Source organism: Pleurodeles waltl, chromosome 7, assembly GCF_031143425.1.
Source record: "Pleurodeles waltl isolate 20211129_DDA chromosome 7, aPleWal1.hap1.20221129, whole genome shotgun sequence".
NCBI classification, from domain to species: Eukaryota; Metazoa; Chordata; class Amphibia; order Caudata; family Salamandridae; genus Pleurodeles; species Pleurodeles waltl.
In genome coordinates, this window is record NC_090446.1 from 478,905,057 (window position 1) to 478,931,215 (window position 26,159).

Genomic DNA, 26,159 nt, shown 5'->3' on the forward strand with positions numbered 1-26,159 from the left:
ACAAAGTTCTGGAATCAGAGAGGAGCCACAAATTTCCTTCCACTCAGCGTTCCCCCAAGTCTCCCGCTAAAAATGATAACTCACTTGTGTGGGTTGGCCTAGCGCCCGCGTCAGGAACTGCCCCAAAACGCAACGTGGACACATCACATTTTTTTAAAAGAAAACAGAGGTGTTTGTTGCAAAGTGCCTACCTGTAGATTTTGGCCTCTCGCTCAGCCGGCACCTAGGGAAACCTACAAAACCTGTGCATTTTTTAAAACTAGAGACCTAGGGGAATTCAAGATGGGGTGACATGTGTGGCTCTGACCAGGTTCTGTTACCCAGAATCTTTTGCAAACCTCAAAATGTGGCTAAAAAAAAAACACATTTTCCTCACATTTTTGTGACAGAAAGATCTGGAATCAGAGAGGAGCCACAAATTTCCTTCCACCCAGCGTTCCCCCAAGTCTCCCGATAAAAATGATACCTCACTTGTGTGGGTAGGCCTAGTGCCCGTGAAAGAAAATGCCCCAAAACGCAAAGTGGACACATCACATTTTTTTTAAAGAAAACAGAGGTGTTTGTTGCAAAGTGCCTACCAGTAGTTTTGGCCTCTAGCTCAGCCGGCACATAGGGAAACCTACCAAACCTGTGCATTTTTGAAAACTAGAGACCTAGGGGAATCCAGGATGGGGTGACATGTGGGGCTCTGACCAGGTTCTGTTACCCAGAATCGTTTGCAAACCTCAAAATATGGCTAAAAAAACACATTTCCCTCACATTTTGGTGACAGAAAGATCTGGAATCAGAGAGGAGCCACAAATTTCATTCCACCCAGCGTTCCCCCAAGTCTCCTGATAAAAATGATACCTCACTTGTGTGGGTAGGCCTAGTGCCCGTGACAGGAAATGCCCCAAAACGCAACGTGGACACATCATATTTTTTTTAAGAAAACAGAGGTGTTTGTTGCAAAGTGCCTACCTGTAGATTTTTGCCTCTAGCTCAGCCGGCACCTAGGGAAACCTACGAAACCTGTGCATTTTTAAAAACTAGAGACCTAGGGGAATCCAAGATGGGGTGACATGTGGGGCTCTGACCAGGTTCTGTTACCCAGAATCCTTTGCAAATCTCAAAATTTGGCTAAAAAAACACATTTTACTCACATTTTGGTGACACAAAGTTCTGGAATCAGAGAGGAGCCACAAATTTCCTTCCACCCAGCGTTCCCCTAAGTCTCCCGATAAAAATGATACCTCACTTGTGTGGGTAGGCCTAGCGCCCGCGACAGGAAATGCCCCAAAACAAAACGTGGACACATCACATATTTTGAAAGAAAACAGAGGTGTGTTTTGCAAAGTGCCTACCAGTAGATTTTGGCCTCTAGCTCAGCCGGCACATAGGGAAACCTACCAAACCTGTGCATTTTTGAAAACTAGAGACCTAGGGGAATCCAAGATGGGGTGACTTGTGGCGCTGTGTCCAGGTTATGTTACCCAGAATCCTTTGCAAACCTCAACATTTGGCTAAAAAAACACGTTATCCTCACAATTTGGTGACAGAAAGTTCTGGAATCTGAGAGGAGCCACAAATTTCCTTCCACCCAGCGTTCCCACAAGTCTCCCAATAAAAATGATACCTCACTTGTGTGGGTAGGCCTAGCGCCCACGACAGGAAAGGCCCCAAAACGCTATGTGTACACATCACATTTTTTGAAAGAAAACAGAGGTGTTTTTTGCAAAGTGCCTACCAGTAGATTTTGGCCTCTAGCTCAGCTGGCACATAGGGAAACCTACCAAACCTGTGCATTTTTGAAAACTAGAGACCTAGGGGAATCCAGGATGGGGTGACTTGTGGGGGGTTCTGACCAGGTTCTGTTACCCAGAATCCTTTGCAAACCTCAAAATGTGGCTAAAAAAACACATTTTCCTCACATTTTGGTGACAGAAAGATCTGGAATCAGAGAGGAGCCACAAATGTCCTTCCACCCAGCGTTCCCCCAAGTCTCCTGATAAAAATGATACCTCACTTGTGTGGGTAGGCCTAGTGCCCGCGACAGGAAATGCCCCAAAATGCAACGTGGACACATCATATTTTTTTTAAGAAAACAGAGGTGTTTGTTGCAAAGTGCCTACCTGTAGATTTTTGCCTCTAGCTCAGCCGGCACCTAGGGAAACCTACGAAACCTGTGCATTTTTAAAAACTAGAGACCTAGGGGAATCCAAGATGGGGTGACATGTGGGGCTCTGACCAGGTTCTGTTACCCAGAATCCTTTGCAAACCTCAAAATTTGGCTAAAAAAACACATTTTCCTCACATTTTGGTGACACAAAGTTCTGGAATCAGAGAGGAGCCACAAATTTCCTTCCACCCAGCGTTCCCCCAAGTCTCCTGATAAAAATGATACCTCACTTGTGTGGGTAGGCCTAGTGCCCGTGACAGGAAATGCCCCAAAACGCAACGTGGACACATCATATTTTTTTTAAGAAAACAGAGGTGTTTGTTGCAAAGTGCCTACCTGTAGATTTTTGCCTCTAGCTCAGCCGGCACCTAGGGAAACCTACGAAACCTGTGCATTTTTAAAAACTAGAGACCTAGGGGAATCCAAGATGGGGTGACATGTGGGGCTCTGACCAGGTTCTGTTACCCAGAATCCTTTGCAAACCTCAAAATTTGGCTAAAAAAACACATTTTCCTCACATTTTGGTGACACAAAGTTCTGGAATCAGAGAGGAGCCACAAATTTCCTTCCACCCAGCGTTCCCCTAAGTCTCCCGATAAAAATGATACCTCACTTGTGTGGGTAGGCCTAGCGCCCGCGACAGGAAATGCCCCAAAACAAAACGTGGACACATCACATATTTTGAAAGAAAACAGAGGTGTTTTTTGCAAAGTGCCTACATGTAGATTTTGGCCTCTAGCTCAGCCGGCACCTAGGGAAACCTACCAAACCTGTGCATTTTTTAAAACCAGAGACCTAGGGGAATCCAGGATGGGGTGACTTGTGGGGCTCTGACCAGGTTCTGTTACCCAGAATCCTTTGCAAACCTTAAAATTTAGCTAAAAAAACACATTTTCCTCACATTTTGGTGACAGAAAGTTCTGGAATCAGAGAGGAGCCACAAATTTCCTTTCACCGAGCATTCCCCCAAGTCTCCCGATAAAAATGATACCTCACTTGTGTGGGTAGGCATAGCGCCCGCGACAGGAAATGCCCCAAAACGCAACGTGGACACATCAAATTTTTTTAAAGAAAACAGAGGCGTTTTTTACAAAGTGCCTACCTGTAGATTTTGGCTTCTAGCTCAGCCGGCACCTAAGGAAACCTAACAAACCTGTGCATTTTTTAAAGCTAGAGACTTAGGGGAATCCAGGATGGGGTGACTTGTGGGGCTGTGACCAGGTTCTGTTACCCAGAATCCTTTGCAAACCTCAAAATTTGGCTAAAAAAACACATTTTCCTCACATTTTGGTGACACAAAGTTCTGGAATCAGAGAGGAGCCACAAATTTCCTTCCACCCAGCGTTCCCCTAAGTCTCCCGATAAAAATGATACCTCACTTGTGTGGGTAGGCCTAGCGCCCGCGACAGGAAATGCCCCAAAACAAAACGTGGACACATCACATATTTTGAAAGAAAACAGAGGTGTTTTTTGCAAAGTGCCTACCAGTAGATTTTGGCCTCTAGCACAGCCGGCACATAGGGAAACCTACCAAACCTGTGCATTTTGAAAACTAGAGACCTAGGGGAATCCAAGATGGGGTGACTTGTGGGGCTGTGACCAGGTTATGTTACCCAGAATCCTTTGCAAACCTCAACATTTGGCTAAAAAAACACGTTTTCCTCACAATTTGGTGACCGAAAGTTCTGGAATCTGAGAGGAGCCACAAATTTCCTTCCACCCAGCGTTCCCACAAGTCTCCCAATAAAAATGATACCTCACTTGTGTGGGTAGGCCTAGCGCCCGCGACAGGAAAGGCCCCAAAACGCTATGTGTACACATCACATTTTTTGAAAGAAAACAGAGGTGTTTTTTGCAAAGTGCCTACCAGTAGATTTTGGCCTCTAGCTCAGCTGGCACATAGGGAAACCTACCAAACCTGTGCATATTTGAAAACTAGAGACCTAGGGGAATCCAGGATGGGGTGACTTGTGGGGGGTTCTGACCAGGTTCTGTTACCCAGAATCCTTTGCAAACCTCACAATTTAACTAAAAAAACAGATTTTCCTCACATTTTGGTGACAGAAAGTTCTGGAATCAGAGAGGAGCCACAAATTTCCTTTCACCCAGCCTTCCCCCAAGTCTCCCGATAAAAATGATACCTCTTTTGTGTGGGTAGGCCTAGCGTGCGCGATAGGAAATGCCCCAAAACGCAACGTGGACACATCACATTTTTTTAAAGAAAACAGGTGTTTTTTGCAAAGTGCCTACCTGTAGATTTTGGCCTCTAGCTCAGCCGGCACCTAGGGAAACCTACCAAACCTGTGCATTTTTTAAAACTAGAGACCTAGGGGAATCCAAGATGGGGTGACTTGTGGGGCTGTGACCAGGTTCTGTTACCCAGAATCCTTTGCAAAACTCAACATTTCGCTAAAAAAACAAGTTTTCCTCACATTTTGGTGACAGAAAGTTCTGGAATCTGAGAGGAACCACAAATTTTCTTCCACCCAGCGTTCCCAGAAGTCTCCCAATAAAAATGATACCTCACTTGTGTGGGTATGCCTAGCACCCGTGACAGGAAAGGCCCCAAAACGCAATGTGGACACATCAAATTTTTTTAAAGAAAACGGAGGTGTTATTTGCAAAGTGCCTACATGTAGATTTTGGCCTCTAGCTCAGCCGGCACCTAGGGAAACCTACCAAACCTGTGCATTTTTTAAAACCAGAGACCTAGGGGAATCCAGGATGGGGTGACTTGTGGGGCTCTGACCAGGTTCTGTTACCCAGAATCCTTTGCAAACCTTAAAATTTAGCTAAAAAAACACATTTTCCTCACATTTTGGTGACAGAAAGTTCTGGAATCAGAGAGGAGCCACAAATTTCCTTTCACCGAGCATTCCCCCAAGTCTCCCGATAAAAATGATACCTCACTTGTGTGGGTAGGCATAGCGCCCGCGACAGGAAATGCCCCAAAACGCAACGTGGACACATCAAATTTTTTTAAAGAAAACAGAGGCGTTTTTTGCAAAGTGCCTACCTGTAGATTTTGGCTTCTAGCTCAGCCGGCACCTAAGGAAACCTAACAAACCTGTGCATTTTTTAAAGCTAGAGACCTAGGGGAATCCAGGATGGGGTGACTTATGGGGCTGTGACCAGGTTCTGTTACCCAGAATCCTTTGCAAACCTCAAAATTTGGCTAAAAAAACACATTTTCCTCACATTTTGGTGACACAAAGTTCTGGAATCAGAGAGGAGCCACAAATTTCCTTCCACCCAGCGTTCCCCTAAGTCTCCCGATAAAAATGATACCTCACTTGTGTGGGTAGGCCTAGCGCCCGCGACAGGAAATGCCCCAAAACAAAACGTGGACACATCACATATTTTGAAAGAAAACAGAGGTGTTTTTTGCAAAGTGCCTACCAGTAGATTTTGGCCTCTAGCACAGCCGGCACATAGGGAAACCTACCAAACCTGTGCATTTTTGAAAACTAGAGACCTAGGGGAATCCAAGATGGGGTGACTTGTGGGGCTGTGACCAGGTTATGTTACCCAGAATCCTTTGCAAACCTCAACATTTGGCTAAAAAAACACGTTTTCCTCACAATTTGGTGACCGAAAGTTCTGGAATCTGAGAGGAGCCACAAATTTCCTTCCACCCAGCGTTCCCACAAGTCTCCCAATAAAAATGATACCTCACTTGTATGGGTAGGCCTAGCGCCCGCGACAGGAAAGGCCCCAAAACGCTATGTGTACACATCACATTTTTTGAAAGAAAACAGAGGTGTTTTTTGCAAAGTGCCTACCAGTAGATTTTGGCCTCTAGCTCAGCTGGCACATAGGGAAACCTACCAAACCTGTGCATTTTTGAAAAGTAGAGACCTAGGGGAATCCAGGATGGGGTGACTTGTGGGGGGTTCTGACCAGGTTCTGTTACCCAGAATCCTTTGCAAACCTCACAATTTAACTAAAAAAACAGATTTTCCTCACATTTTGGTGACAGAAAGTTCTGGAATCAGAGAGGAGCCACAAATTTCCTTTCACCCAGCCTTCCCCCAAGTCTCCCGATAAAAATGATACCTCTTTTGTGTGGGTAGGCCTAGCGTGCGCGATAGGAAATGCCCCAAAACGCAACGTGGACACATCACATTTTTTTAAAGAAAACAGGTGTTTTTTGCAAAGTGCCTACCTGTAGATTTTGGCCTCTAGCTCAGCCGGCACCTAGGGAAACCTACCAAACCTGTGCATTTTTTAAAACTAGAGACCTAGGGGAATCCAAGATGGGGTGACTTGTGGGGCTGTGACCAGGTTCTGTTACCCAGAATCCTTTGCAAAACTCAACATTTCGCTAAAAAAACAAGTTTTCCTCACATTTTGGTGACAGAAAGTTCTGGAATCTGAGAGGAACCACAAATTTTCTTCCACCCAGCGTTCCCAGAAGTCTCCCAATAAAAATGATACCTCACTTGTGTGGGTATGCCTAGCACCCGTGACAGGAAAGGCCCCAAAACGCAATGTGGACACATCAAATTTTTTGAAAGAAAACGGAGGTGTTTTTTGCAAAGTGCCTACATGTAGATTTTGGCCTCTAGCTCAGCCGGCACCTAGGGAAACCTACGAAACATGTGCATTTTTAAAAACTAGAGACCTAGGGGAATCCAAGATGGGGTGACATGTGGGGCTCTGACCAGGTTCTGTTACCCAGAACCCTTTGCAAACCTCAAAATTTGGCTAAAAAAACACATTTTCCTCACATTTTGGTGACACAAAGTTCTGGAATCAGAGAGGAGCCACAAATTTCCTTCCACCCAGCGTTCCCCCAAGTCTCCTGATAAAAATGATACCTCACTTGTGTGGGTAGGCCTAGTGCCCGTGACAGGAAATGCCCCAAAACGCAACGTGGACACATCATATTTTTTTTAAGAAAACAGAGGTGTTTGTTGCAAAGTGCCTACCTGTAGATTTTTGCCTCTAGCTCAGCCGGCACCTAGGGAAACCTACGAAACCTGTGCATTTTTAAAAACTAGAGACCTAGGGGAATCCAAGATGGGGTGACATGTGGGGCTCTGACCAGGTTCTGTTACCCAGAATCCTTTGCAAACCTCAAAATTTGGCTAAAAAAACACATTTTCCTCACATTTTGGTGACACAAAGTTCTGGAATCAGAGAGGAGCCACAAATTTCCTTCCACCCAGCGTTCCCCCAAGTCTCCTGATAAAAATGATACCTCACTTGTGTGGGTAGGCCTAGTGCCCCTGACAGGAAATGCCCCAAAACGCAACGTGGACACATCATATTTTTTTTAAGAAAACAGAGGTGTTTGTTGCAAAGTGCCTACCTGTAGATTTTTGCCTCTAGCTCAGCCGGCACCTAGGGAAACCTACGAAACCTGTGCATTTTTAAAAACTAGAGACCTAGGGGAATCCAAGATGGGGTGACATGTGGGGCTCTGACCAGGTTCTGTTACCCAGAATCCTTTGCAAACCTCAAAATTTGGCTAAAAAAACACATTTTCCTCACATTTTGGTGACACAAAGTTCTGGAATCAGAGAGGAGCCACAAATTTCCTTCCACCCAGCGTTCCCCTAAGTCTCCCGATAAAAATGATACCTCACTTGTGTGGGTAGGCCTAGCGCCCGCGACAGGAAATGCCCCAAAACAAAACGTGGACACATCACATATTTTGAAAGAAAACAGAGGTGTTTTTTGCAAAGTGCCTACCAGTAGATTTTGGCCTCTAGCACAGCCGGCACATAGGGAAACCTACCAAACCTGTGCATTTTTTAAAACTAGAGACCTAGGGGAATCCAAGATGGGGTGACTTGTGGGGCTGTGACCAGGTTATGTTACCCAGAATCCTTTGCAAACCTCAAAATGTGGCTAAAAACACATTTTCCTCACATTTTGGTGACACAAAGTTCTGGAATCAGAGAGGAGCCACAAATTTCCTTCCACCCAGCGTTCCCCCAAGTCTCCTGATAAAAATGATACCTCACTTGTGTGGGTAGGCCTAGTGCCCGTGACAGGAAATGCCCCAAAACGCAACGTGGACACATCATATTTTTTTTAAGAAAACAGAGGTGTTTGTTGCAAAGTGCCTACCTGTAGATTTTGGCCTCTAGCTCAGCCGGCACCTAGGGAAACCTACCAAACCTGTGCATTTTTTAAAACTAGAGACCTAGGGGAATCCAAGATGGGGTGACTTGTGGGGCTGTGACCAGGTTCTGTTACCCAGAATCCTTTGCAAAACTCAACATTTCGCTAAAAAAACAAGTTTTCCTCACATTTTGGTGACAGAAAGTTCTGGAATCTGAGAGGAACCACACATTTTCTTCCACCCAGCGTTCCCAGAAGTCTCCCAATAAAAATGATACCTCACTTGTGTGGGTATGCCTAGCACCCGTGACAGGAAAGGCCCCAAAACGCAATGTGGACACATCACATTTTTTGAAAGAAAACAGAGGTATTTTTTGCAAAGTGTCTACCTGTAGATTTTGGCCTCTAGCTCAGCCGGCACCTAGGGAAACCTACCAATCCTGTGCATTTTTGAAAACTAGAGCCCTAGGGGAATCGAGGATGGGGTGACTTGTGGGGCTCTGACCAGGTTCTGTTACCCAGAATCCTTTGCAAACCTCAACATTTAGCTAAAAAAACACATTTTCCTCACATTTTGGTGACAGAAAGTTCTGGAATCAGAGAGGACCCACAAATTTCCTTCCACCCAGCCCTCCCCCAAGTCTCCCGATAAAATTGATACCTCAATTCTGTGGGTAGGCCTAGCGCCCATGACAGGAAATGCCCCAAAACACAACGTGGACACATCATATTTTTTTTAAAGAAAACAGAGGTTTTTGTTGCAAAGTGCCTACCTGTAGATTTTGGCCTCTTGCTCAGCCGGCACCTAGGGAAACCTACAAAACCTGCGCATTTTTTAAAACTAGAGACCTAGGGGAATCCAAGATGGGGTGACATGTGGGGCTCTAACCAGGTTCTGTTACCCAGAATCTATTGCAAACCTCAAAATTTGGCTAAAAAAAACATTTTCCTCATATTTTGGTGACACAAAGTTCTGGAATCAGAGAGGAGCCACAAATTTCCTTCCACTCAGCGTTCCCCCAAGTCTCCCGCTAAAAATGATACCTCACTTGTGTGGGTTGGCCTAGTGCCCGCATCAGGAACTGCCCCAAAGCGCAACGTGGACACATCACATTTTTTTAAAAGAAAACAGAGGTGTTTGTTGCAAAGTGCCTACCTGTAGATTTTGGCCTCTCGCTCAGCCGGCACCTAGGGAAACCTACAAAACCTGTGCATTTTTTAGAACTAGAGACCTAGGGGAATTCAAGATGGGGTGACATGTGTGGCTCTGACCAGGTTCTGTTACCCAGAATCTTTTGCAAACCTCAAAATGTGGCTAAAAAAAAACACATTTTCCTCACATTTTTGTGACAGAAAGATCTGGAATCAGAGAGGAGCCACAAATTTCCTTCCACCCACCGTTCCCCCAAGTCTCCCGATAAAAATGATACCTCACTTGTGTGGGTAGGCCTAGTGCCCGTGAAAGAAAACACCCCAAAACGCAACGTGGACACATCACATTTTTTTTAAAGAAAACAGAGGTGTTTGTTGCAAAGTGCCTACCAGTAGATTTTGGCCTCTAGCTCAGCCGGCACATAGGGAAACCTACCAAACCTGTGCATTTTTGAAAACTAGAGACCTAGGGGAATCCAGGATGGGGTGACATGTGGGGCTCTGACCAGGTTCTGTTACCCAGAATCGTTTGCAAACCTCAAAATGTGGCTAAAAAAACACATTTTCCTCACATTTTGGTGACAGAAAGATCTGGAATCAGAGAGGAGCCACAAATTTCCTTCCACCCAGCGTTCCCCCAAGTCTCCTGATAAAAATGATACCTCACTTGTGTGGGTAGGCCTAGTGCCCGTGACAGGAAATGCCCCAAAACGCAACGTGGACACATCATATTTTTTTTAAGAAAACAGAGGTGTTTGTTGCAAAGTGCCTACCTGTAGATTTTTGCCTCTAGCTCAGCCGGCACCTGGGGAAACCTACGAAACCTGTGCATTTTTAAAAACTAGAGACCTAGGGGAATCCAAGATGGGGTGACATGTGGGGCTCTGACCAGGTTCTGTTACCTAGAATCATTTGCAAACCTCAAAATTTGGCTAAAAAAACACGTTTTCCTCACAATTTGGTGACAGAAAGTTCTGGAATCTGAGAGGAGCCACAAATTTCCTTCCACCCAGCGTTCCCACAAGTCTCCCAATAAAAATGATACCTCACTTGTGTGGGTAGGCCTAGCGCCCGCGACAGGAAAGGCCCCAAAACGCTATGTGTACACATCACATTTTTTTAAAGAAAACAGAGGTGTTTTTTGCAAAGTGCCTACCAGTAGATTTTGGCCTCTAGCTCAGCTGGCACATAGGGAAACCTACCAAACCTGTGCATTTTTTAAAACTAGAGACCTAGGGGAATCCAGGATGGGGTGACTTGTGGGGGGTTCTGACCAGGTTCTGTTACCCAGAATCCTTTGCAAACCTCAAAATGTGGCTAAAAAACACATTTTCCTCACATTTTGGTGACAGAAAGATCTGGAATCAGAGAGGAGCCACAAATTTCCTTCCACCCAGCTTTCCCCCAAGTCTCCTGATAAAAATGATACCTCACTTGTGTGGGTAGGCCTAGCGCCCGTGACAGGAAATGCCCCAAAATGCAACGTGGACACATCATATTTTTTTTAAGAAAACAGAGGTGTTTGTTGCAAAGTGCCTACCTGTAGATTTTTGCCTCTAGCTCAGCCGGCACCTAGGGAAACCTACGAAACCTGTGCATTTTTAAAAACTAGAGACCTAGGGGAATCCAAGATGGGGTGACATGTGGGGCTCTGACCAGGTTCTGTTACCCAGAATCCTTTGCAAACCTCAAAATTTGGCTAAAAAAACACATTTTCCTCACATTTTGGTGACACAAAGTTCTGGAATCAGAGAGGAGCCACAAATTTCCTTCCACCCAGCGTTCCCCCAAGTCTCCTGATAAAAATGATACCTCACTTGTGTGGGTAGGCCTAGTGCCCGTGACAGGAAATGCCCCAAAACGCAACGTGGACACATCATATTTTTTTTAAGAAAACAGAGGTGTTTGTTGCAAAGTGCCTACCTGTAGATTTTTGCCTCTAGCTCAGCCGTCACCTAGGGAAACCTACGAAACCTGTGCATTTTTAAAAACTAGAGACCTAGGGGAATCCAAGATGGGGTGACATGTGGGGCTCTGACCAGGTTCTGTTACCCAGAATCCTTTGCAAACCTCAAAATTTGGCTAAAAAAACACATTTTCCTCACATTTTGGTGACACAAAGTTCTGGAATCAGAGAGGAGCCACAAATTTCCTTCCACCCAGCGTTCCCCTAAGTCTCCCGATAAAAATGATACCTCACTTGTGTGGGTAGGCCTAGCCCCCGCGACAGGAAATGCCCCAAAACAAAACGTGGACACATCACATATTTTGAAAGAAAACAGAGGTGTTTTTTGCAGAGTGCCTACCAGTAGATTTTGGCCTCTAGCTCAGCCGGCACATAGGGAAACCTACCAAACCTGTGCATTTTTGAAAACTAGAGAAATGGGGAAATCCAAGATGGGGTGACTTGTGGGGCTGTGACCAGGTTATGTTACCCAGAATCCTTTGCAAACCTCAACATTTGGCTAATAAAACACGTTTTCCTCACAATTTGGTGACAGAAAGTTCTGGAATCTGAGAGGAGCCACAAATTTCCTTCCACCCAGCGTTCCCACAAGTCTCCCAATAAAAATGATACCTCACTTGTGTGGGTAGGCCTAGCGCCCGCGACAGGAAAGGCCCCAAAACGCTATGTGTACACATCACATTTTTTTAAAGAAAACAGAGGTGTTTTTTGCACAGTGCCTACCAGTAGATTTTGGCCTCTAGCTCAGCTGGCACATAGGGAAACCTACCAAACCTGTGCATTTTTGAAAACTAGAGACCTAGGGGAATCCAGGATGGGGTGACTTGTGGGGGGTTCTGACCAGGTTCTGTTACCCAGAATCCTTTGCAAACCTCACAATTTAACTAAAAAAACAGATTTTCCTCACATTTTGGTGACAGAAAGTTCTGGAATCAGAGAGGAGCCACAAATTTCCTTTCACCCAGCCTTCCCCCAAGTCTCCCGATAAAAATGATACCTCTTTTGAGTGGGTAGGCCTAGCGCCCGCGACAGGAACTGCCCCAAAACGCAACGTGTACACATCACATTTTTTTAAAGAAAACAGAGGTGTTTGTTGCAAAGTGCCTACCAGTAGATTTTGGCCTCTAGCTCAGCCGGCACCTAGGGAAACCTACCAAACCTGTGCATTTTTTAAAACTAGAGACCTAGGGGAATCCAAGATGGGGTGACATGTGGGGCTCTGACCAGGTTCTGTTACCCAGAATCCTTTGCAAACCTCAAAATTTGGCTAAAAAAACACATTTTCCTCACATTTTGGTGACACAAAGTTCTGGAATCATAGAGGAGCCACAAATTTCCTTCCACCCAGCGTTCCCCTAAGTCTCCCGATAAAAATTATACCTCACTTGTGTGGGTAGGCCTAGCGCCCGCGACAGGAAATGCCCCAAAACAAAACGTGGACACATCACTTATTTTGAAAGAAAACAGAGGTGTTTTTTGCAAAGTGCCTACCAGCAGATTTTGGCCTCTAGCTCAGCCGGCACATAGGGAAACCTACCAAACCTGTGCATTTTTTAAAACTAGAGACATAGGGAAATCCAGGATGGGGTGACTTGTGGGGGGGGTCTGACCAGGTTCCTTATCCCAGAATCCTTTGGAAACCTCAAAATGTGGCTAAAAAAACACATTTTCCTCACATTTTGGTGACAGAAAGTTCTGCAATCAGAGAGGAGCCACAAATTTCCTTTCACCCAGCCTTCCCCCAAGTCTTCCGATAAAAATGATACCTCACTTGTGTGGGTAGGCCTAGCACCCGCGACAGGAAATGCCCCAAAACGCAACGTGGACACATCACATTTGTTTAAAGAAAACAGAGGCGTTTGTTGCAAAGTGCCTACCTGTAGGTTTTGGCCTCTAGCTCAGCCGGCACCTAGGGAAACCTACGAAACCTGTGCATTTTTAAAAACTAGAGACCTAGGGGAATCCAAGATGGGGTGACATGTGGGGCTCTGACCAGGTTCTGTTACCCAGAATCCTTTGCAAACCTCAAAATTTGGCTAAAAAAACACATTTTCCTCACATTTTGGTGACACAAAGTTCTGGAATCAGAGAGGAGCCACAAATTTCCTTCCACCCAGCGTTCCCCTTAGTCTCCCGATAAAAATGATACCTCACTTGTGTGGGTAGGCCTAGCGCCCGCGACAGGAAATGCCCCAAAACAAAACGTGGACACATCACATATTTTGAAAGAAAACAGAGGTGTTTTTTGCAAAGTTGCCTACCAGTAGATTTTGGCCTCTAGCTCAGCCAGCACATAGTGAAACCTACCAAACCTGTGCATTTTTGAAAACTGGAGACCTAGGGAAATCCAGGATGGGGTGACTTGTGGGGGGGTCTGACCAGGTTCTGTATCCCAGAATCCTTTGGAAACCTCAAAATGTGGCTAAAAAAACACATTTTCCTCACATTTTGGTGACAGAAAGATCTGGAATCACAGAGGAGCCACAAATTTCCTTCCACCCAGCGTTCACCCACGTCTCCCGATAAAAATTATACCTCACTTGTGTGGGTAGGCCTAGCGCCCGCGACAGCAACTGCCCCAAAAACGCAATGTGGACACATCACATTTGTTTTTTAAAACCAGAGGTGTTTGTTGCAAAGTGCCTACCTGTAGATTTTGGCCTCTAGCTCAGCAGGCACCTAGGGAAACCTACCAAACCTGTGCATGTTTCAAAACTAAAGACCTAGGGGAATCCAGGATGGGGTGACTTGTGGGGCTGTGACCAGGTTCTGTTACCCAGAATCCTTTGCAAACCTCAACATTTGGGTAAAAAAACACGTTTTCCTCACATTTTGGTGACAGAAAGTTCTGGAATCTGAGAGGAGCCACAAATTTTCTTCCACCCAGCGTTCCCACAAGTCTCCCAATAAAAATGATACCTCACTTGTGTGGGAATACCTAGCACCCGTGACAGGAAAGGGCCCAAAACGCAATGTGGACACCACATTTTTTGAAAGAAAACAGAGGTGTTTTTTGCAAAGTGCCTACCTGTAGATTTTGGCCTCTAGCTCAGCCGGCACCTAGGGAAACCTACGAAACCTGTGCATTTTTAAAAACTAGAGACCTAGGGGAATCCAAGATGGGGTGACATGTGGGGCTCTGACCAGGTTCTGTTACCCAGAATCCTTTGCAAACCTCAAAATTTGGCTAAAAAAACACATTTTCCTCACATTTTGGTGACACAAAGTTCTGGAATCATAGAGGAGCCACAAATTTCCTTCCACCCAGCGTTCCCCTAAGTCTCCAGATAAAAATGATACCTCACTTGTGTGGGTAGGCCTAGCGCCCGCGACAGGAAATGCCCCAAACCAAAACGTGGACACATCACATATTTTGAAAGAAAACAGAGGTGTTTTTTGCAAAGTGCCTACCAGTAGATTTTGGCCTCTAGCTCAGCCGGCACATAGGGAAACCTGCCAAACCTGTGCATTTTTGAAAACTAGAGACCTAGGGAAATCCAGGATGGGGTGACTTGTGGGGGGGGTCTGACCAGGTTCCTTATCCCAGAATCCTTTGGAAACCTCAAAATGTGGCTAAAAAAACACATTTTCCTCACATTTTGGTGACAGAAAGATCTGGAATCACAGAGGAGCCACAAATTTCCTTCCACCCAGCGTTCACCCACGTCTCCCGATAAAAATGATACCTCACTTGTGTGGGTAGGCCTAGCGCCCGCGACAGGAACTGCCCCAAAAACACAACGTGTACACATCACATTTTTTTAAAGAAACAGGTGTTTTTTGCAGAGTGCCTACCTGTAGATTTTGGCCTCTAGCTCAGCCGGCACCTAGGGAAACCTACCAAACCTGTGCATTTTTTTAAACTAGAGACCTAGGGGAATCCAGGATGGGGTGACTTGTGGGGCTCTGACCAGGTTCTGTTACCCAGTATCTTTTGCAAACCTCAAAATGTGGCTAAAAAAACACATTTTCCTCACATTTTGGTGAGAGAAAGATCTGGAATCACAGAGGAGCCACAAATTTCCTTTCACCCAGCCTTCCCCCAAGTCTCCCGATAAAAATGATACCTCACTTGTGTGGGTAGGCCTAGCACCCGCGACAGGAAATGCCCCAAAACGCAACGTGGACACATTACATTTGTTTAAAGAAAACAGAGGCGTTTGTTGCAAAGTGCCTACCTGTAGGTTTTGGCCTCTAGCTCAGCCGGCACCTAGGGAAACCTACGAAACCTGTGCATTTTTAAAAACTAGAGACCTAGGGGAATCCAAGATGGGGTGACATGTGGGGCTCTGACCAGGTTCTGTTACCCAGAATCCTTTGCAAACCTCAAAATTTGGCTAAAAAAACACATTTTCCTCACATTTTGGTGACACAAAGTTCTGGAATCAGAAAGGAGCCACAAATTTCCTTCCACCCAGCGTTCCCCTTAGTCTCCCGATAAAAATGATACCTCACTTGTGTGGGTAGGCCTAGCGCCCGCGACAGGAAATGCCCCAAAACAAAACGTGGACACATCACATATTTTGAAAGAAAACAGAGGTGTTTTTTGCAAAGTTGCCTACCAGTAGATTTTGGCCTCTAGCTCAGCCAGCACATAGTGAAACCTACCAAACCTGTGCATTTTTGAAAACTGGAGACCTAGGGAAATCCAGGATGGGGTGACTTGTGGGGGGGTCTGACCAGGTTCTGTATCCCAGAATCCTTTGGAAACCTCAAAGTGTGGCTAAAAAAACACATTTTCCTCACATTTTGGTGACAGAAAGATCTGGAATCACAGAGGAGCCACAAATTTCCTTCCACCCAGCGTTCACCCACGTCTCCCGATAAAAATTATACCTCACTTGTGTGGGTAGGCCTAGCGCCCGCGACAGCAACTGCCCCAAAAACGCAATGTGGACACATCACATTTGTTTTTTAAAACCAGAGGTGTTTGTTGCAAAGTGCCTACCTGTAGATTTTGGCCTCTAGCTCAGCAGGCACCTAGGGAAACCTACCAAACCTGTGCATGTTTCAAAACTAAAGACCTAGGGGAATCCAGGATGGGGTGACTTGTGGGGCTGTGACCAGGTTCTGTTACCCAGAATCCTTTGCAAACCTCAACATTTGGGTAAAAAAACACGATTTCCTCACATTTTGGTGACAGAAAGTTCTGGAATCTGAGAGGAGCCACAAATTTTCTTCCACCCAGCGTTCCCACAAGTCTCCCAATAAAAATGATACCTCACTTGTGTGGGAATGCCTAGCACCCGTGACAGGAAAGGCCCCAAAACGCAATGTGGACACATCACATTTTTTGAAAGAAAACAGAGGTGTTTTTTGCAAAGTGCCTACCTGTAGATTTTGGTCTTTAGCTCAGCCGGCACCTAGGGAAACCTACAAAACCTGTGCATTTTTAAAAACTAGAGACCTAGGGGAATCCAAGATGGGGTGACATGTGGGGCTCTGACCAGGTTCTGTTACCCAGAACCCTTTGCAAACCTCAAAATTTGGCTAAAAAAACACATTTTCCTCACATTTTGGTGACAGAAAGATCTGGAATCAGAGAGGAGCCACAAATTTCCTTCCACCCAGCGTTCCCCCAAGTCTCCTGATAAAAATTATACCTCACTTGTGTGGGTGGGCCTAGTGCCCGTGACAGGAAATGCCCCAAAACGCAACGTGGACACATCATATTTTTTTTAAGAAAACAGGGATGTTTGTTGCAAAGTGCCTACCTGTAGATTTTGGCCTCTAGCTCAGCCAGCACCTAGGGAAACCTACGAAACCTGTGCATTTTTAAAAACTAGAGACCTAGGGGAATCCAAGATGGGGTGACATGTGGGGCTCTGACCAGGTTCTGTTACCCAGAATCCTTTGCAAACCTCAAAATTTGGCTAAAAAAACACATTTTCCTCACATTTTGGTGACACAAAGTTCTGGAATCAGAGAGGAGCCACAAATTTCCTTCCACCCAGCGTTCCCCTAAGTCTCCCGATAAAAATGATACCTCACTTGTGTGGGTAGTCCTAGCGCCCGCGACAGGAAATGGCCCAAAACAAAACGTGGACACATCACATATTTTGAAAGAAAACAGAGGTGTTTTTTGCAAAGTGCCTACCCGTAGATTTTGGCCTCTAGCTCAGCCGGCACATAGGGAAACCTACCAAACCTGTGCATTTTTGAAAACTAGAGACCTAGGGAAATCCAGGATGGGGTGACTTGTGGGCGGGTCTGACCAGGTTCTGTATCCCAGAATCCTTTGGAAACCTCAAAATGTGGCTAAAAAAACACATTTTCCTCACATTTTGGTGACAGAAAGATCTGGAATCACAGAGGAGCCTCACATTTCCTTCCACCCAGCGTTCACCCACGTCTCCCGATAAAAATGATACCTCACTTGTGTGGGTAGGCCTAGCGCCCGCGACAGCAACTGCCCCAAAAACGCAATGTGGACACATCACATTTTTTTTTTTAAACCAGAGGTGTTTGTTGCAAATGCCTACCTGTAGATTTTGGCCTCTAGCTCAGCAGGCACCTAGGGAAACCTACCAAACCTGTGCATGTTTCAAAACTAAAGACCTAGGGGAATCCAGGATGGGGTGACTTGTGGGGCTGTGACCAGGTTCTGTTACCCAGAATCCTTTGCAAACCTCAACATTTGGGTAAAAAAACACGATTTCCTCACATTTTGGTGACAGAAAGTTATGGAATCTGAGAGGAGCCACAAATTTTCTTCCACCCAGCGTTCCCACAAGTCTCCCAATAAAAATGATACCTCACTTGTGTGGGAATGCCTAGCACCCGTGACAGGAAAGGCCCCAAAACGCAATGTGGACACATCACATTTTTTGAAAGAAAACAGAGGTTTTTTTTGCAAAGTGCCTACCTGTAGATTTTGGCCTCTAGCTCAGCCGGCACCTAGGGAAACCTACGAAACCTGTGCATTTTTAAAAACTAGAGACCTAGGGGAATCCAAGATGGGGTGACATGTGGGGCTCTGACCAGGTTCTGTTACCCAGAACCCTTTGCAAACCTCAAAATTTGGCTAAAAAAACACATTTTCCTCACATTTTGGTGACACAAAGTTCTGGAATCAGAGAGGAGCCACAAATTTCCTTCCACCCAGCGTTCCCCTAAGTCTCCCGATAAAAATGATACCTCACTTGTGTGGGTAGGCCTAGCGCCCGCGACAGGAGATGCCCCAAAACAAAACGTGGACACATCACATATTTTGAAAGAAAAAAGAGGTGTTTTTTGCAAAGTGCCTACCAGTAGATTTTGGCCTCTAGCTCAGCCGGCACATAGGGAAACCTACCAAACCTGTGCATTTTTGAAAACTAGAGACCTAGGGAAATCCAGGATGGGGTGACTTGTGGGGGGGTATGACCAGGTTCCTTATCCCAGAATCCTTTGGAAACCTCAAAATGTGGCTAAAAAAACACATTTTCCTCACATTTTGGTGACAGAAAGATCTGGAATCACAGAGGAGCCACAAATTTCCTTCCACCCAGCGTTCACCCACGTCTCCCGATAAAAATGATACCTCACTTGTGTGGGTAGGCCTAGCGCCCGCGACAGGACCTTCCCCAAAAACGCAACGTGTACACATCACATTTTTTTAAAGAAAACAGGTGTTTTTTGCAGAGTGCCTACCTGTAGATTTTGGCCTCTAGCTCAGCCGGCACCTGGGGAAACCTACCAAACCTGTGCATTTTTTTAAACTAGAGACCTAGGGGAATCCAGGATGGGGTGACTTCTGGGGCTCTGACCAGGTTCTGTTACCCAGTATCTTTTGCAAACCTCAAAATGTGGCAAAAAAAAACACATTTTCCTCACATTTTGGTGACAGAAAGATCTGGAATCACAGAGGAGCCACAAATTTCCTTTCACCCAGCCTTCCCCCAAGTCTCCCGATAAAAATGATACCTCACTTGTGTGGGTAGGCCTAGCGCCCGCGACAGGAAATGCCCCAAAACACAACATGGACACATCACATTTGTTTAAAGAAAACAGAGGCGTTTGTTGCAAAGTGCCTACCTGTAGGTTTTGGCTTCTAGCTCAGCCGGCACCTAGGGAAACCTACCAAACCTGTGCATTTTTTAAAACTAGAGACCTAGGGGTATCCAGGATGGGGTGACATGTGGGGCTCTGACCAGGTTCTGTTACCCAGAATCATTTGCAAACCTCAAAATGTGGCTAAAAAAACAAATTTTCCTCACATTTTGGTGACAGAAAGATCTGGAATCAGAGAGGAGCCACAAATTTCCTTCCACCCAGCGTTCCCCCAAGTCTCCTGATAAAAATTATACCTCACTTGTGTGGGTGGGCCTAGTGCCCGTGACAGGAAATGCCCCAAAACGCAACGTGGACACATCATATTTTTTTTAAGAAAACAGGGATGTTTGTTGCAAAGTGCCTACCTGTAGATTTTGGCCTCTAGCTCAGCCAGCACCTAGGGAAACCTATGAAACCTGTGCATTTTTAAAAACTAGAGACCTAGGGGAATCCAAGATGGGGTGACATGTGGGGCTCTGACCAGGTTCTGTTACCCAGAATCCTTTGCAAACCTCAAAATTTGGCTAAAAAAACACATTTTCCTCACATTTTGGTGACACAAAGTTCTGGAATCAGAGAGGAGCCACAAATTTCCTTCCACCCAGCGTTCCCCTAAGTCTCCCGATAAAAATGATACCTCACTTGTGTGGGTAGGCCTAGCGCCCGCGACAGGAAATGCCCCAAAACAAAACGTGGACACATCACATATTTTGAAAGAAAACAGAGGTGTTTTTTGCAAAGTGCCTACCCGTAGATTTTGGCCTCCAGCTCAGCCGGCACATAGGGAAACCTACCAAACCTGTGCATTTTTGAAAACTAGAGACCTAGGGAAATCCAGGATGGGGTGACTTGTGGGCGGGTCTGACCAGGTTCTGTATCCCAGAATCCTTTGGAAACCTCAAAATGTGGCTAAAAAAACACATTTTCCTCACATTTTGGTGACAGAAAGATCTGGAATCACAGAGGAGCCTCAAATTTCCTTCCACCCAGCGTTCACCCACGTCTCCCGATAAAAATGATACCTCACTTGTGTGGGTAGGCCTAGCGCCCGCGACAGGAACTGCCCCAAAAACGCAACGTGGACACATCACATTTTTTTTTTTAAACCAGAGGTGTTTTTTGCAAAGTGCCTACCTGTAGATTTTGGCCTCTAGCTCAGCAGGCACCTAGGGAAACCTACCAAACCTGTGCATGTTTCAAAACTAAAGACCTAGGGGAATCCAGGATGGGGTGACTTGTGGGGCTGTGACCAGGTTTTGTTACCCAGAATCCTTTGCAAACCTCAACATTTGGCTAAAAAAACACATTTTCCTCACATTTTGGTGACAGAAAGTTCTGGAATCTGAGAGGAGCCACACATTTTCTTCCACCCAGCGTTCCCACAAGTCTCCCAATAAAAATGATACCTCACTTGTGTGGGAAAGCCTAGCACCCGTGACAGGAAAGGCCCCAAAACGCAATGTGGACACATCACATTTTTTGAAAGAAAACAGAGGTGTTTTTTGCAAAGTGCCTACCTGTAGATTTTGGTCTTTAGCTCAGCCGGCACCTAGGGAAACCTACAAAACCTGTGCATTTTTAAAAACTAGAGACCTAGGGGAATCCTAGATGGGGGGACATGTGGGGCTCTGACCAGGTTCTGTTACCCAGAATCCTTTGCAAACCTCAAAATTTGGCTAAAAAAACACATTTTCCTCACATTTTGGTGACAGAAAGTTCTGGAATCAGAGAGGAGCCACAAATTTCCTTCCACCCAGCGTTCCCCTAAGTCTCCCGATAAAAATGATACCTCACTTGTGTGGGTAGGCCTAGCGCCCGCGACAGGAAATGCCCCAAAACAAAACGTGGACACATCACATATTTTGAAAGAAAACAGAGGTGTTTTTTGCAAAGTGCCTACCAGTAGATTTTGGCCTCTAGCTCAGCCGGCACATAGGGAAACCTACCAAACCTGTGCATTTTTGAAAACTAGAGACCTGGGGGAATCCAGGATGGGGTGACTTGTGGTGCTCTGACCAGGTTCTGTTACCCAGAATCTTTTGCAAACCTCAAAATGTGGCTAAAAAACACATTTTCCTCACATTTTGGTGACAGAAAGATCTGGAATCACAGAGGAGCCACAAATTTCCTTCCACCCAGCGTTCACCCTCGTCTCCTGATAAAAATGATACCTCACTTGTGTGGGTAGGCCTAGCGCCCACGACAGGAACTGCCCCAAAAACGCAACGTGGACACATCACATTTTTTTTTTTAAACCAGAGGTGTTTTTTGCAAAGTGCCTACCTGTAGATTTTGGCCTCTAGCTCAGCAGGCACCTAGGGAAACCTACCAAACCTGTGCATGTTTCAAAACTAAAGACCTAGGGGAATCCAGGATGGGGTGACTTGTGGGGCTGTGACCAGGTTTTGTTACCCAGAATCCTTTGCAAACCTCAACATTTGGCTAAAAAAACACATTTTCCTCACATTTTGGTGACAGAAAGTTCTGGAATCTGAGAGGAGCCACAAATTTTCTTCCACCCAGCGTTCCCACAAGTCTCCCAATAAAAATGATACCTCACTTGTGTGGGAAAGCCTAGCACCCGTGACAGGAAAGGCCCCAAAACGCAATGTGGACACATCACATTTTTTGAAAGAAAACAGAGGTGTTTTTTGCAAAGTGCCTACCTGTAGATTTTGGTCTTTAGCTCAGCCGGCACCTAGGGAAACCTACAAAACCTGTGCATTTTTAAAAACTAGAGACCTAGGGGAATCCTAGATGGGGGGACATGTGGGGCTCTGACCAGGTTCTGTTACCCAGAATCCTTTGCAAACCTAAAAATTTGGCTAAAAAAACACATTTTCCTCACATTTTGGTGACAGAAAGTTCTGGAATCAGAGAGGAGCCACAAATTTCCTTCCACCCAGCGTTCCCCTAAGTCTCCCGATAAAAATGATACCTCACTTGTGTGGGTAGGCCTAGCGCCCGCGACAGGAAATGCCCCAAAACAAAACGTGGACACATCACATATTTTGAAAGAAAACAGAGGTGTTTTTTGCAAAGTGCCTACCAGTAGATTTTGGCCTCTAGCTCAGCCGGCACATAGGGAAACCTACCAAACCTGTGCATTTTTGAAAACTAGAGACCTGGGGGAATCCAGGATGGGGTGACTTGTGGTGCTCTGACCAGGTTCTGTTACCCAGAATCTTTTGCAAACCTCAAAATGTGGCTAAAAAACACATTTTCCTCACATTTTGGTGACAGAAAGATCTGAAATCACAGAGGAGCCACAAATTTCCTTCCACCCAGCGTTCACCCTCGTCTCCCGATAAAAATGATACCTCACTTGTGTGGGTAGGCCTAGCGCCCGCGACAGGAACTGCCCCAAAACGCAAGGTGGACACATCACATTTTTTTAAAGAAAACATAGGTGTTTTTTGCAAAGTGCCTACTTGTAGATTTTGGCCTCTAGCTAAGCTGGCACCTAGGGAAACCTACCAAACCTGTGCATTTTTGAAAATTAAAGACCTAGGGAATCCAAGATGGGGTGACTTGTGGGGCTGTGACCAGGTTCTGTTACCCAGAATCCTTTGCAAACCTCAACATTTGGCTAAAAAAACACGTTTTCCTCACAATTTGGTGACAGAAAGTTCTGGAATCTGAGAGGAGCCACAAATTTCCTTCCACCCAGCGTTCCCACAGGTCTCCCAATAAAAATGATACCTCACTTGTGTGGGTAGGCCTAGCGCCAGCGACAGGAAAGGCCCCAAAACACTATGTGGACACGTCAAATTTTTTGAAAGAAAACAGAGTTTTTTTTTTGCAAAGTGCCTACCTGTAGATTTTGGCTTCTAGCTAAGCTTGCACCTGGGGAAACCTACCAAACCTGTGCATTTTTGAAAACTAGAGACCTAGGGGATTTCAAAATGGGGTGACTTGTGGGGTCTGACCAGGTTCTGTTACCCGGATTCCTTTGCAAACCTCAAAATTTGGCTAAAAAAAAACATTTTCCTCACATTTTGGTGACAGAAAGTTCTGGAATCAGAGAGGAGCCACATATTTCCTTCCACCCAGTGATCCCCCAAGCCTCACGATAAAAATGATACCTCACTTGTGTGGGTAGGCATAGCGCCCGCGACAGGAACTGCCCCAAAACGCAACGTGTACACATCACTTTTTTTTAAAGAAAACAGGTGTTTTTTGCAGAGTGCCTACCTGTAGATTTTGGCCTCTAGCTCAGCCGGCACCTAGGGAAACCTACAAAACCTGTGCATTTTTTAAAACTAGAGACCTAGGGGAATCCAGGATGGGGTGACTTCTGGGGCTCTGAGCAGGTTCTGTTACCCAGTATCTTTTGCAAACCTCAAAATGTGGCTAAAAAAACACATTTTCCTCACATTTTGGTGACAGAAAGATCTGGAATCAGAGAGGAGCCACAAATTTCCTTCCACTCAGCGTTCCCCCAAGTCTCCAGATAAAAATGATACCTCACTTGTGTGGGTAGGCCTAGCGCCCGCGACAGGAACTGCCCCAAAATGAAACGTGGACACATCACATTTTTTTAAAGAAAACAGAGGTGTTTTTTGCAAAGTGCCTACCTGCAGATTTTGGCCTCTAGCTCAGCCGGCACCTAGGGAAACCTATCAAACCTGTGCATTTTTTAAAACTAGAGACCTAGGGGAATCCAGGATGGGGTGACTTGTGGTGCTCTGACCAGGTTCTGTTACCCAGAATCTTTTGCAAACCTCAAAATGTGGCTAAAAAAACACATTTTCCTCACATTTTGGTGACAGAAAGTTCTGGAATCAGAGAGGAGCCACAAATTTCCTTCCACCCAGCATTCCCCTAAATCTCCCGGTAAAAATGATACCTCACTTATGAGGGTAGGCCTAGCGCCCGCGACAGGAAATGCTCCAAAACGCAACGTGGACACATCACATTTTTAAAAAGAAAACAGAGGTGTTTTTTGCAAAGTGCCTACCAGTAGATTTTGGCCTCTAGCTCAGCCGGCACATAGGGAAACCTACCAAACCTGTGCTTTTTTTAAAACTAGAGACCTAGGGGAATCCAGGATGGGGTGACTTGTGGGGGGGTCTGACCAGGTTCTGTTACCCAGAATCCTTTGCAAACCTCACAATTTAGCTAAAAAAACAGATTTTCCTCACATTTTGGTGACAGAAAGTTCTGCAATCAGAGAGGAGCCACAAATGTCCTTTCACCCAGCCTTCCCCCAAGTCTTCCGATAAAAATGATACCTCATTTGTGTGGGTAGGCCTAGCGCCCGCGACAGGAAATGCCCCAAAACGCAAGGTGCACACATCACATTTTTTTAAAGAAAACAGAGGCGTTTTTTGCAAAGTGCCTACCTGTAGATTTTGGCTTCTAGCTCAGCCGGCACCTAGGGAAACCTACCAAACCTGTGCATTTTTTTAAACTATAGACCTAGGGGAATCCAGGATGGGGTGACTTGTGGTGCTCTGACCAGGTTCTGTTACCCAGAATCTTTTGCAAACCTCAAAATGTGGATACAAAAACACATTTTCCTCACATTTTGGTGACAGAAAGATCTGGAATCAGAGAGGAGCCACAAATTTCCTTCCACCCAGCGTTCCCCCAAGTCTCCCGATAAAAATGATACCTCACTTGTGTGGGTAGGCCTAGTGCCCGTGAGAGGAAATGCCCCAAAACGCAACGTGGACACATCACATTTTTTTAAAGAAAACAGAAGTGTTTGTTGCAAAGTGCCTACCTGTAGATTTTGAACTCTAGCTCAGCCGGCACCTAGGGAAACCTACGAAACCTGTGCATTTTTAAGAACTAGAGACCTACTGGAATCCAAGATGGGGTGACATGTGGGGCTCTCACCAGGTTCTGTTACCCAGAATCCTTTGCAAACCTCAAAATTTGGCTAAAAAACACATTTTCCTCACATTTTGGTGACACAAAGTTCTGGAATCAGAGAGGAGCCACAAATTTCCTTCCACCCAGCATTCCCCTAAGTCTCCCGATAAAAATGATACCTCACTTGTGTGGGTAGGCCTAGCGCCCGCGACAGGAGCTGCCCCAAAACGCAACGTGGACACATCACATTTTTTTAAAGAAAACAGAGGTGTTTTTTGCAAAGTGCCTACCAGTAGATTTTGGCCTCTAGCTCAGCCGGCACCTAGGGAAACCTACCAAACCTGTGCATTTTTTTAAACTAGAGACCTAGGGGAATCCAGGATGGGGTGACTTGTGGGGCTCTGACCAGGTTCTGTTACACAGAATCCTTTGCCAACCTCAAAATTTAGCTAAAAAAACACATTTTCCTCACATTTTGGTGACAGAAAGTTCTGGAATCAGAGAGGAGCCACAAATTTACTTTCACCGAGTGGTCCCGCAAGTCTCCCAATAAAAATGATACCTCACTTGTGTGGGTAGGCCTAGCGCCCGCGACAGGAAATGCCCCAAAACGCAATGTGGACACATCACATTTTTTTAAAGAAAACAAAGGCGTTTTTTGCAAAGTGCCTACCTGTAGATTTTGTCTTCTAGCTCAGCCGGCACCTAGGGAAACCTACCGAACCTGTGCATTTTTGTAAAACTAGAGACCTAGGGGAATCCAGGATGGGGGTGACTTGTGGTGCTCTGACCAGGTTCTGTTACCCAGCATCTTTTGCAAACCTCAAAATGTGGCTAAAAAAAACACATTTTCCTCATATTTTGGTGACAGAAAGATCTGGAATCAGAGAGGAGCCACAAATTTTCTTCCACCCAGCGTTCCCACAAGTCTCCCAATAAAAATGATACCTCACTTGT